The sequence below is a fragment of the Budorcas taxicolor genome, chromosome X (assembly GCF_023091745.1).
Source record: "Budorcas taxicolor isolate Tak-1 chromosome X, Takin1.1, whole genome shotgun sequence".
In the NCBI taxonomy this organism is placed as follows: Eukaryota; Metazoa; Chordata; class Mammalia; order Artiodactyla; family Bovidae; genus Budorcas; species Budorcas taxicolor.
In genome coordinates this window covers 24,052,932-24,066,814 of record NC_068935.1, presented here as the reverse complement: position 1 = coordinate 24,066,814, position 13,883 = coordinate 24,052,932, and the positions used below count along the sequence as shown (strand labels likewise).

General features: G+C 39.4%; 1 protein-coding gene across 2 annotated transcripts in view; it reads right to left on the bottom strand.

The window, feature by feature from the left end:
- PLS3 (plastin 3) overlaps window positions 1-11,111 on the bottom strand; it is a 99,864-nt gene extending 88,753 nt beyond the window's left edge. The window contains exon 1 of one of the 2 annotated variants that reach the window (XM_052662839.1): window positions 11,040-11,111. The gene's annotated coding sequence lies outside the window, so the exon portion shown is untranslated. The remainder of the gene's footprint in view (window positions 1-11,039) is intronic. The other variant, XM_052662836.1, reaches the window with a different exon arrangement.
- Window positions 11,112-13,883: the final 2,772 nt, after the last annotated feature.

The window sequence follows — 13,883 nt, the reverse complement described above, 5'->3', positions numbered from 1 at the left end:
AGTATCTTACCATCTTTGTAGCCCTAGCACTTAGCAGCTTTCATTAAACTTATTTTAGTTGAATGATGAAAGAATTCCACAAATAGACTAATTAAGGCATTGTCCATGTTACTATATTTGGCTAACTCTTACTCCATCTGTAGTTTGTACTATCGGCAATATATACCTTAGAACTCTGGGCATATTTTAAAGTTTCCCTGAGTTTTACATCTCTTTGTAAATGCCTTATAGGCCTGCTTTTATATAATCCTTACACGTTTCGAAGTACTTGACATAGCAATATTCCCTTCATCTTTACACAAACCCTCTCTAGATAGGGAAGTTTGCCATGATCTGCTTGCTCCTATAAATATATTGTAGTTTGTTTTCATTTCAGGAGGGGGGGCAACTAATGCCAGAAAACTTTGATTTAGGAAAAGATAGCAAATGTATGGGTTGGCTTATATCTTTATACATGTTATTCTATCAGTATTACTTTTTGGCTATCTATACTTAATATTAATTTGGCTATATTGCTTTTTAATTATTATAAGACAAAATATAAATTTTTAATTATTCATAACCACTTACAAAAGCTATTCAACTGTAGCTTTAAACTGGAGAGCCACAAACTGCTCAAAATATTTGTTGAATGTGTCAATGTCCTTCATCATTTCCTGGTTTTAGCTTTTGAAAACTTCCACTAGAGGAAATAATAGGCATCGTAAATTTAAAATGAATATGTTTTGGATTCACCCATGACTAAGATTCTGATTTAATTTATAACTCTCTGCCTTCCCCAGCATTTTAAGTTTTGACTAATTTAATTTCTCTTTTCTCCTATTTTTCAAAGGCAAACTTTTAAACACTCATGTTTATACTATTTCTACTATTGTAGAAACAAACACTTAAGAACTTGAGGCTTTTTTTCCTACCCTCCAAAATAAGCATCAACATTACCTATTACCTTCCATCCTGATCTAAGCTAAATTTGTTAGTAGCAATGAGTTTATAGTGGTGTCTGTAATATATTAAAAGAGTATCATTTCCAATTTTCATTTGAGGGTGAATTTAGGCTGCTGGATTGCATATCCTCATAAAAAGGCAAATGGTAAAGGGTTTCTAGCTAAGTCAAGAGGCTTCTTCAACCTGGAACATTGTTAAAATCCTCCACATGTGTAATGCAAAGCATTAGGAAGTCATATTTTCACAATACCATTAAATAAAACAAACAAAAAAAACACCTATCTTATTTATCTTCAGTGGTGATACTTAAGGGAAAAAGAGTAAATCAGAGGAAAATGAAGAGGTAGCTACAGACACCTGATAAAGATCACCTAAGGCAACATTAATTGACCTATAAATTGGCATGCCACATGGCTTGTGGGATCTTAATTCCCTGACCAGGAATCCAAACCCTGCTCTCAGCAGTGAAAGCATGGATTCCTATCCATTGCACCGCCAGGGAAGTCCCCACTATTTTCTTTACAAATGTTCTCCTTTAATTTTAAGGACAACACTAAAACAAGTCATATCATCCCCATTTTATAGATAGTAAAATTGAGGTTTGGAGGAGTTACAGAACTTCCCCAATATCACAGAGATATAAAACAGCAAAACCATGGGAACCCACATTTTATACTAAACTCCAGTCTGACTATGAAATATAGCATGTACATTATACCTCTGAGAACAAAAAAGAGAGGTGATGAGAACGAGTTGTCTGGTCAGACATTTTCCACATCACTTCTGGGTCATCAGATGATGTCCAGAACAACATGGTCCTTAGTGCCACCGATGAACTGGTGGAAGGAAACAAACATCCGGGAAGGGTCTATGAAGCAGCATGGGATAAGTTTAGAGAGAGAGATGCAGTGTACAATGAGACATTTAAATATACAAAATATTTGTTAAGTGTTGTAATTGGGGGATTCACTATACATGGAATCTAGGCACAAATTAACTGATGGCACCAGGAATTTTACCACTATTTGATCTCAGTTTAGCTATTTAAGCAAGTTGAATGAAATATATAACTGAGTTTATTGAGTAGTGTCAAAGTACAGGCACACCTCATTTTATTGAACTTTCCAGATATTTCACTTTTTACAAATTGAAGGTTTGTGGCAAGCCTGCAACAAGTGAGGAATCTATTGGCATCTTTTTCCCAATAGCATTTTCTCATTTTGTGTCACATTTTGGGAACTCTCACCATATTTCACAATTTGTCATTATCATTATATTTGTTATAGTCATTGGTGATCAGTGATCTTCAATGTTACTAGGATACACTGAAGCCTCAGATGATAAACTGGTATTTTTTAAACAATAAAATATTTTTAATTATGTACTTTTTAAAGACGTAATGCTATTGCACACTTAATAGACTACAGTATTGTATACATGACTTTTATATGTGCTAGGAAGTCAAAAAAATTGGTGTGACTCACATTATGGTGGTAGTCTGGATGTAACTGATGTATCACTGAGCTGCAACTGCACAACCTGAGATAAAAAAAAAAGCCTTTCGACAAACAGAGCCATTTGTATGTCTGTGAGTCTATTTCTGTTTTGTAAATAAGCTCATTTATATCATATTTTAGATTCCACGTATAAGTGATTATCACATATTTGATGATATTCGTCTTTCTCTGTCTGACTACTTCACTTAGTATGATCGTCTCTAGGTCCATCCATGTTGTGGCAAATGACATTATTTCATTCCTTTTATGGTTGAGTAATATTCCATCACATATATACACACATACACAGCACATATTCATTCATCTGTCAATGGACATCTAGGTTGTTTCCATTTCTTAGCTATTGTAATGGAGAAGGCAATGGCACCCCACTCCAGTACTCTTGCCTGGAAAATCCCATGGACAGAGGAGCCTGGTAGGCTGCAGTCCCTGGGGTCGCTGAGGGTCGGACACGACTGAGCGACTTCACTTTCACTTTTCACTTTCATGCATTGGAGAAGGAAATGGCAACCCACTCCAGTGTTCTTGCCTGGAGAATCCCAGGGATGGCGGAGCCTGGTGGGCTGCCATCTATGGGGTCACACAGAGTCGGACACGACTGAAGCGGCTTAGCAGCAGCAGCAGCAGCTATTGTAAACAGTGCTACTATGAACATCAGAGTATGTGTATATTTCCAAATTAGAGTTTTCATCTTTTCCAGATATATGCCCAGGAGTGGGATTGCTGGATCATATGGTAGTTTATGGTTACTAAAGGGGAAGGGGGAATAAGTTTGAGATTAACATATGCATACTGCTATATATAAAATATAAAACAAGGACCTACTATATAGCACAGGGAACTACACTCACTATCTTGTAATAACCTATAATGGAAAAGAAACTGAAAAAGAATACATATGTATAAAATTGTATCACTTTGCTACACACCAGAAACTAACAACATTGTAAATCAACTATACTTCAGTAAGAATAAATTAATAAAACAAAAGAACCTCCAAACACAGCCATTTAATCAACTTCACGATTAAAAGTTTCTTTAGGATACTGAAAGTTTCTGGTCACAAATAAGGTTTCCATACTTGAACAGAGTTTTACAGCAATCTGAAATCTAAAGGCTAATTAAATACAAACCTGTCTCCCTTCCCCCATTAACAGTTCCATTTCAAAAAATAGAACTTCCTAGGATTGTGCACCCCACAGGATTCTACTTCATCCTGCTTTGCACCTGCTAACTAGATCAGAGGAAACCACAATATTTCTAAGACATATACTTTACCTAAACCAGCTCCAGTTTAGTCACATACAAAACACTATATAAAGAATGGCTTGTTGTTTTCCTGAGTGTTGTTCTTTGAAATCAAGGCTCTTTTTGGGTAAGCCAGTGTTTAAACTTCAAAGATTGTCAAAGGAATTCATCTTTAAAAACAAAAATCTTTGCAATTTTTCTTCTAAATACCTATCCCAAAGAAATACTCAAGAGTCACAAAATGCTTTTTGCCCCAGGATGTTCACTGAAGTATTATCTATAACATATGGAAAGAAAAAAAATTTCCAACAACCTGGAATTAGTGAAATAAATTATGAAATCTCATGCAGTAATTTTAAATATTTTCAAAAATATCTTATTATGTGAAAACATTTTCACAGTATAATAAGTGAAAAAAAAGAGATACAAACTGCATATACAACATGATCCCAATTTTAAAAATATTTAACTTTCTATACAGGAAACAGATTTAAAAAATATGAACAAGTGGCATGATTATGAGTAATCTTTACTTTTATTCTTTATAAAAATTTTTGCTTTCTTTTAATACTTTTACAATGGCCTTGTATTTTTTAATCCAACGCAAAGTGATTAAAAACATCTGAAGTACACACTACTTAAGACACTTTTCCAGCAGATTAGCTAAATATACCTATTGACTATTATAGCAATAGGATATACTGAAGGAATCATCTCTTGTCACTTTTACCTCTGAGAAAGCAGTCTGAAATGGAAATTCTCCCTCACTGAAATACAAGCTCCAAAATGTCAAAAAGACATAAAGAAATGGCAAAAACAGGGACATATAAGCAAGTAAATAAATACAGAAAAAAAGCTTAAAAATTATATTAATCTATAAAGGACAATGTATTAGTATTATAATTCAGTGTCAATAGCAGAATGTCAATCTGAGCACAACACTATGTAATTAGAGCATATAAGGTAGAATGCAATAATATGAATATTCAAAGCTATTTTACTGTCCTCACAAATTCTATTTTATAGAAAGTATTTATATTTTATATAAATATATATACACATATAAAGTAAAAACAGCTTAAGAGAATCAAAATTTTATTTTCAATGACTAGGTTACAAGGTTACAAAAAATGATTTGCTATTTTTTAAACCAGAGATGGTAGAAATGAGATCAGATTTTACAAAAGAAAACGATTTATTTTAGCAAAAAGAACCTTTTCTTCAGAACTAGCCACACGCTACCAGGTAATTTCAAAAGTTCTTTCACTCAGGGCTTTCTGCTTATTTCATTTTCATTAGGTACTGTTACCTCACAAATGATATTTTAACAAATGTTATCAAACATAATTTTAATAAAATAAAACATATGATAATGCAAAGAATGACAGAGTTAAAGAACCATTATGTAATTGGCAAGATGACAACAGACATTGAACATTAATTCCAAGTTAACAATTTTGAGGGTGGGGGTTGAAAATGACCCCTCAGAAGTTTACCTAGCCCAAGGTTTGTTTTTCAAAAGAAAATCTACATTCACTTCTCACTTTTCTGTGTTAATGATGGCATGACACTTAAACATACAGATTATCTCCTTCATTATACACTTTTCCATACTTCACATATGCAATTTAGAGTGCAATTACACAGAGAAACATTTGATTTTTCATGCGAAATTTTACACAAAACCTCCTATAACAGGCAATCACAAAACTAAGAATGAAGTATGATAAGCCAAAGTACTTTGTAAGCTCTAGCAATGAACACCAAAATACTGCTCGATAGTTGCTTGGGAAAAGTAAGAAAAAAAACCCACACCACATTAATGGCTTTAACGGCTACTTGGCACAATATTTGAGGGGAAAAAATATAACAAAGTATTACATGTATAGGGCTTAATGCTCTTGTTATAAACCATTTCTCTTATTTTTCATTATATTATGTCTGGCTTTATTTCTCCTTAGCTTGTAAAAGTGGATGGTTGGAGACTATTACAGACAAGTAAAAACGTGGCAAGACTTAAGTGATGAGAACTCTATTTCTGTAAACTCTTGTTAAAACTTTGGTGCTTCTATGATATACTACTACAGTGCTTTGAATTTATATAGCACCTGTCTGCTGAAGAGCCAAGGCTTACATAGTTCATTTATCCTTTCAGCATCCCTGTGAAATACGTAGATCAGAAACAGATGGTTTACAAATAAAGTAAAATCCAGATATGAACACAGAGAACTTCCATAATTTACTTAAGATGGCCTATCTGTGCAAACTGTAGAGGATTAAAAGACCCTGGATTTTTTTCCAGTAAACAATACTACCTCCTTATCATCAAACCAATTTCTAGACTGCTAAGAAAAATTAAGCTTTCTCATAATATAAAATCAAAAAGTTTAATGTGCCAAAAATCTCTGATAAGGAATGACAGAAATGGTCTATATTTTAAAGAAATAACATTAGTCACTGCGTAAGCCACCAGTGATCATCTTCCTGTATAGTCACCAATTTTCCAACAAGGTATTTAGCTTAAATACAGTTGCTTCTCAGGTGGTGCTAGTGGTAAAGAACCCACCTGCCAATGCAGGAGACATAAGAAACTAGGGTTCGATCCCTGGGTCGGGAAGATCCCCTGGAGGAGTACATGGCAACCACTCCAGTATTCTTGCTTGGACAATCTCATGGACAGAAGAACCTGGCACCCTATAGTCCATAGGGTAGCAAAGAGTTGGACATGACTGAAGCGACTTAGCATGCAATATAGTTGCAATACAATTGGTAAACTAATCAACCGATAAATAAAATTGAAATAAGCAATACTATTTCTATATAAAAGACACAACAAAGTCCTTGAGCCATGCCCTCTGTTTATAAACGAGAAAATGTGTGGTGTCTGGCACATGTATGTACTCAATGTTATATAATAATGTAATAATCTTTAGTGACTTTCTCAAGGTCAAATTATGAGTCAGTGGCAGAACCATGTCTAGAATCTAGTTCTTCTGCAGGAAGTCCAACATACTTCCCCCTTACCACTGTAATTTTCATTTAACAGCAATGCTTTTTCATCCCTAAAACAGTTTATACTCAGCAATATTTGTCTTTCAAGTGCTAAGAATAAGGCAAATTCAATGTTATTAAACTTAATAAAATTTTGGAAACTGTCACCTCCATAACTACCAGTTGGCCCAAGTATTATCAGATCTTTTCCTGAGACTGACATTTCATGATTAGACTGTTTTTAATATTTCTAGACCATAATTTTAACCAAAGCTCTCTCATAACTAAAAACAGCGAGTCGTGACCACTGGTATCTAAAAGACCTTCCAACAGTATAATGTATCCAAAAAACTTTTGAAACCTCCAACACATTGAACATACATTATATGGTATGTCATTCTCTAGAATAATTATACAGACTCAAAATGTGATCTAGCTGTTTTCTTCTAAACTGAGTTTTATTATTTTCACACATCAAACTTTCCCCCCAGATTACTTTTCACCAAAACAGCATGAGCAATTACAAAGTGATTCCAACAACAGATACGCAAGTCGTCATGTATTGATAGATGTTGGATGTTTGTTTTCAATTTTATATCTGCTACTTCTGGAATCTGTACTAAACAGCAAAAACAAACAGTTTGGCATATACATTCCACCTAGATTATGATAAATTCTGATAAGGAATGACAGAAATGGTCTATATTTTAAAGAAATAACATTAGTCACACAGTACCAAATTCACAAATTTATCATATGTGCCAAGAATATTATTACGTCAGTATATTTCTTGGATAGGCAAGCAGAAATGCCTAAAACAGAATATGGAAAAATTGCAAGCGGATTTCCTTCCTTTTCTCTCTCAGTTTCACCAAAAAGAATCTCCTTAGTCCTCAAACACCGTGGTGAAGCTACTACCCACTTCTTTTCAGTAACAGTCACACTGTTTACCTTGGAGAGACATCGACTCAGTGGACATGAATTTGAGCAAACTCCAGGAGACAGTGAAGGACAGGGAAGCCTGACTTGCCACAGTCCATGGGGTCGCAAAGAGTCGGACATGACTTAAGAACAACAAAAATGTCCATGTAGTTCCTGATAGTGCCCTGGATACTGACATTCTGCCAGTATAAATAGTCACAGTTAAGTCTAATGTACTTGTAACCATTTGTAGAAGAAACTTAATCTCAACCCAAATATTACTCACTAGTTGTAATAATCCTTTTACCCAAAATGTATTAAGTCTAGACATTTTTAGCAATTGACCCTAAATGATGCCATCAGATTGGATTCCTTCGACCTGAGTGTTAATTATCTGTGTAAAATCAAGTTGTTGTTTAGTCGCTAATTAGTGAGTGTCCCACTCTTTTGCGACCCCATGGAGGCAAAGCATAATTTATTTGGCTCTCCCACCCCAGACAAAGAGTTTGATCACTTTCTAGATCTAACAATAGAAATTAAGTATTAGACTCGTAATTCTCTAATTTTGATGAAAGCCTGGGTTCATTAGATCATACCACTGAAAAATGAAGTCAGTAGTTTTAAACAAGTGGACACCTCTGAGACAAAAGACTGTGGACAGAGAGCCTAGTGAGGATCCTGTTTTGACATGAGTTAATATTATTTTAAAAAGAACTTAACTCCCTATCACTTTAACCTAGTTGGATAGTTGTACTCTTTCCTTTTTTAAGGTTAAATATTTATTAGTTCAATCTAAAATTATATTATCACCTCACTTCCACTAGGGGGGGTCTATCTAGCAGTGTGTCCTTAACTCCCAATTAACTCAGGTGCAGCCTGAGTCCGCTTCCAGCTAATCTGTGCTGCCAGGTTAAGCCTGGCAGTCAGAGCTATGTGCTTTAAAGTTGTTCTAGTTTTAAGGCTCAGAAACCCATGCACAGCATAAAAATGGAGTGCTCAAGTCATTCAGAGGTTGCTGCAGTACGTAGACAAAGGGTTTCTGGCTAAAGCATACAAAGCCAAAATCTCTTAACTGTTCCCAGTTTCATTTTTAGCTGCCCTAGTTGTTTTCAAGACTGAATATGTGTCAACTGGATCCATTTTTGTAAATAAGTAAAGCTTTTAAACTCTTGACCTCAGAGGTTCTGCTGCCCATTTCTGTACTCTGCAATACATACTCTAAATCACAAAAACCGTAAAGTTTTTCCAACAGTAGTCTTAATTTGGGTCACTTGGGTGGGTATTGGTCATTACAGAAGTTGTTTCTGTGGCATCTCATTATTCTGCTAAAGTATTGAGAGGCACAAACCCAATCAGCTCTATTTCTCAAATTTAGTGTCCACTGTTTTTGTGCCTTATTTCTGATCCAATTTCAAACCACAGTAACTGATGGTTAATTTTAGCCAAAAGATTATCCACCACTTTCAAGCAGATGCCTAATATAGAGAACAGTTCAACTGGAATATAGGCCAGACCTAGGTACATGGACAAAGCCTAATTTTTTAAAACACTATCTTATGGGATATGGCTTCAAATCAATCATTTCAGAATGAAACAGGGCATGAGTAAAAGGACAATTTTCCCAGGAAATAATTAGTAAGATATTTTTAAAATTTAGAAAAGCCATAACTAGATTGAAGAGCCACAGGGGAGACATATATCCCAGCACAAACATATTTCAAGCCCTTATTTTAAAAACAGCTTCTGTTTTTCTTCTGGATAAAATCTGAGCACCAAATTCCCTTTGTGTTCCCCTCATCCACATCCAAGTAGAATTCCCTTGAGTAGAGGCTAGTTCACACCCTCTCCCCTTTCGGTCGAGTATTTTTGGGAAAATGGACTTCAGCCATTACATTCCAGTTTTAAAGTCAAAAGAAGTCATGTGACCATGACCCCAGGGGCATCAGAGACTTGGGGCACGTGATGCCAATTGGCATGTGTGGGGCTTCCGCCAGTATGTTGGAATTCGCTCTAAATTGCATCCTCAGGATCAAGTTTAGGTGCCCAAATACACTGTGACATCTAATAAAGCGGACTATCTGCTTATTTCTCAGTAGTTTTTCACTTCACCTAGGTACCTACTGTGCGGCCTGCCAGGCTCTCTTCCCAGTCCCCACCCTCATCCCCGGAAACAAGTCAGGCACCCCCAGCATCCTGTCTATCTGTTCCTAAACGGCGAATTAATTCTAAACTCAACCTTGAGCACCAACCGGGATGTCGTGCAGATCGGGTGTGGAGCAAGAAGCATCGCGTACGGGAAGTGTCATAAAGCCTTAAGTCCACTCCACCTCCCAGGCTGGGATCTTCTGCCCAGAAGCCTGGCGGTCGGAGTCGCCAGCACATTAAAGCCAGGAGCAGCCGCGGCGACGGCGGCGGCGGCAACTTTGGGACTGGCGAGAAGCCAGGGCGCGGGTGGTCGGCGTTCCCCGCCGCCCCCCCCCCCCCCCCCGCCTCTCATTAGGGCGCTAAGTACTGCGGGTGCGGAAAAGTAAACACTGGCAAGTGCAGCTGTGTGGGAGAAGGGGGATGTTGCCCCTCTCCCACCGTCCCTTTCGACTCTGTCTCCCGAGCCGCCGGGACCGTGTGCGCTGGAGGGTGCGGAGCCAGAGGAGCTGAGAAAGGAACAGACCCGGCGGCAAGGAATCGGGAGCGTGAAGAACGGAAAGGTACTGTCCTAACGGCATGGGGATGTCCTGCTACTGAAAGGAAAAAAGTGCTTACTCATAGGGAGACGCGGTGCGATCGCTAAGCGATCGCTACTGGCCAGGGAAGCAGGCGGAAGGCAGGCAACCAGAGCCTCGTTCTCTCCCTGGGCCACCGCACCCCGAGGAGCCGGGGGCCGAGGTGAGCCTGAGAGGTCACCGGAGGCGGGCGAGCCGGGGCTGGAGGCGTAGCAGGCGGCGGGCTCCGGGATTTCCTGAGTCCAGAGCCGGCGGAGGCGGGGGGGAGGAGGGTGGCAGTAGCTGGAGAAGGACGATCGAGGGAAGTTTAGAAGCTGGGTTGCTACTTCGGGGCCGCCGCCGGTAAAGGGGAGAAGGGCAAGGGTTGGCGTCAAGGACTCCAGCCCAAGGTTGGCAACAAGTTAAGAGCAACGATTGAGAAAACACCATCTCCCCCAGTGAGCGTCAGAAAACGTGTCTGAAGCGGGTAGCGGTCATGGGGAACACTCGGTCACTCCCACCCATCCCTGCTGCGAACGGTCGCTTTGGCGCCCAAGGCTGGGACAGAAATCTCTCCAGCCTCCCTCTCAGGCCCCCGCCCCCCGTGCCAGGCATGTTCCCGCCGAGGTTCCTGGAGATGCTCTCCTCTGGACCCACTCCTGCCCACGCTCAGGGACCCTGCTCCTCTCGTGCCCTCCTGTACCTGCAGAGCACTTACAGAAAGTCGCAGAGTACCGGATCTGGCCCAACTGCCTCCGTCCGACGCACTCAGACAACTTCTGCCGCTCGGAATCTTTGCGGCTGTGGTTCTAAAGCCAGCGCTCCCGCCCCTTCTGCCAGGCCCTCCGCCCCTCGGCCGCCGCCATTGGCTCGGGTGGTGCTAGCAGTCGGCCTGGGAACCAGGAAAGGGATTGGGCCACGAGCCTGTCACATCATCTGGGTGGGGTTTTGGGACAAAAGGCACAGGGATGGGCGCCCTGGAGGGATGGGGAGCGGAGATTGGTCCTCTGCTCCCTTTCTCCCCTTCCCTAGCTCCGAAGAGACTAGAAGTCCTCAGAGCCTGGCTGGGGTACCACTTTCTCAAAAACCGTGTAGAATAAATGAAAAGATGAGAATGTGGGAGCGAGAGTTTGAATGTTACCAAGACCCTATTTAAGTCTGGAGAGTACAGTTTCAACCTAGAATCATAAAAAGAATCTGGACGTGGGAAGGGACGTTAGTAGTACGCATCAGTAGTCTCTTCGGCTCCAATCAGCTCAGGTGCGGAGCAACGCAGAGGGAAAATCTCAGCAATCTTCCCTTTCTAACTAGTTCTCTGGAACAGATAAATGGACAGGACGAGGCTCTCATGTTTTGGGTTTCATGCCAAGTAAATTGTTGGCCAAAGTCACCTGTGTGGTCTGTTTGTCCATACGGAAAGGAGTGAGAGGTGGAGGTGGGGAGGGACGTGAAAGTTACGTGGTTCCTGTTGGTTGACTGTAAACGGATGTCAATTCTCATCAATCTCCTTTCACCAGAGAAAACTTGGAGACAGACTCCTGCTTCCTAGAGTACCTTTCCTTCTTCTTGGCCTCTGTGTCATAGCTGACCTCTTTCATTAACATGCGCTGAGGTTTTCCCTGCTTATCTGCATTCCAATCTTTGGAATCAAGAGACTGGCTTGTGGCACAAGAAGCGAAAGGAAACCCTTTCCCGTTTCAGTCGCAACCATTTTTTTCAGGCAATGTGTGCTTGGAAATTTTTTTTAAGAATTTTAAGTTGGTTCAACTCAATCTCATTTTATATGCACTAGGAAAATCTGCTAAATTCAGAGTGGCCTGAAACATTGAATGGTCTTGTCAAGGAAACCTCCCTTTATCTGCTGTTCTGGATTTCTTGAGAGAAATTAATCTATAGTGAGTGTCCTGGCTTCTTAAATGGGCAGAGAAGGAGAGTTCATATACTGCCTAAAGGCTCTACAAGCAGAGAAGGAATTGGCATTGTGAAAAAGCCTTGTTAAATATTAATTAATGATTAACCAGCTGGAAGAACATATGAAAGGCACAGAAAGGTGAAAAATAAATGAGAGGGCAATCATCAGGCTTTCAGAAACATTAAATTTCTGGTGTGAGAGATTTTGCACTGGGTCAGGCTAGGGTCAGCATAAAAGTACCGATTTTAACATGTTCACGTTGTATGAACTGTGCACTATATCGCCACACACATTTACAAGAGGCTCCAAAATGAGATTTCTAATTTTCAGTAATTAGCCCAAGGTTTGGTATGGTTTCTGGAATTCTTTACACAAAATTTCTAGATACACTGATACAGTACTTTAGTTTTCTACATTTTATGTTGTCTGTAAATCACTCCTGAAGAGCTTCCAGTCTCGATTAATTTTTTTTAGAGTTTGGTTGCTTTACAATGTTGTGTTAGTTTCTACTGTATAGCAAAGTGAATCAGCTATACGTATATGTATATCCCCTCTTTTTTGGGTTTCCTTCCCATTTAGGTCACCACAGGGCACTGAGTAGAGTTCCCTAGCTTTACAGTCCACCTGCTTTAAAACTTGGGAGAAGGCAATGGCACCCCACTCCAGTACTCTTGCCTGGAAAATCCCATGGATGGAGAAGCCTGGTAGGCTGCAGTCCATGGGGTGGCTAAGAGTTGGACACAACTGAGCGACTTCACTTTCACTTTTCACTTTCATGCATTGGAGAAGGAAATGGCAACCCACTTCAGTGTTCTTGCCTGGAGAATCCCAGGGATGGGGGAGCCTGGTGGGCTGCTATCTATGGGGTCACACAGAGTCGGACACGACTAAAGTTACTTAGCAGCAGCAGCAGCTTTAAAACTTAAATTTACAGACTTAGAATATCTTATGAAGGGACTCAAGCTAAATTTTCAAGAATAGGTATATTTGTCTCAATTACTTACCTTAGTATTCTATTTTAGTATATTTTTCAAGTGTTAGAGTTTAGAATAAGTCAAAATATTAAGAATCCTAAGGATATGCTATTTAGGCTTTCCTGTTTTGTTTTGTTTTGTTAAAAAAAAAACTTACATAGGAGCTTTAAGTGAAGTGAAGTTGCTCAGTCGTGTCCAACTCTTTGCGACCCCATGGACTGTAGCCTACTGGGCTCCTCCATCCATGGGATTTTCCAGGCAAGAGTACTGGAGTGGGTTGCCATTTCCTTCCATAGGAGCTTTACATAAGCTTTAATTTACTTACTAATACTAAGGATGTCAGAATTCAACAAGAGTTTGTAGTCAAGAAATGTCACTTTAATAGAAGTCCAGTGGCCATAATTTCAAAGCCATGGGGTGCCCAGACAGTAGCACTGCATCTTACTGCCTCAGTAGTTTCCAACAGATAAAACATGCCCTATTTGGATGGTGGTTGAGATTCCTGTTTAACAAGCTCAACAATAAAATCCAAGTAGAACTCCATTTTAATGAAAATTCCTAAAATAGCCATTTTGATGTAACTAAGCTACTTTTGTGTTACCCAAAATCTAAAAGTCCTTTTCAGAGGTTAGTGTTTTGCTTTAGGAAAGGGGCCTTGGACTCAAAGCTCTAATAA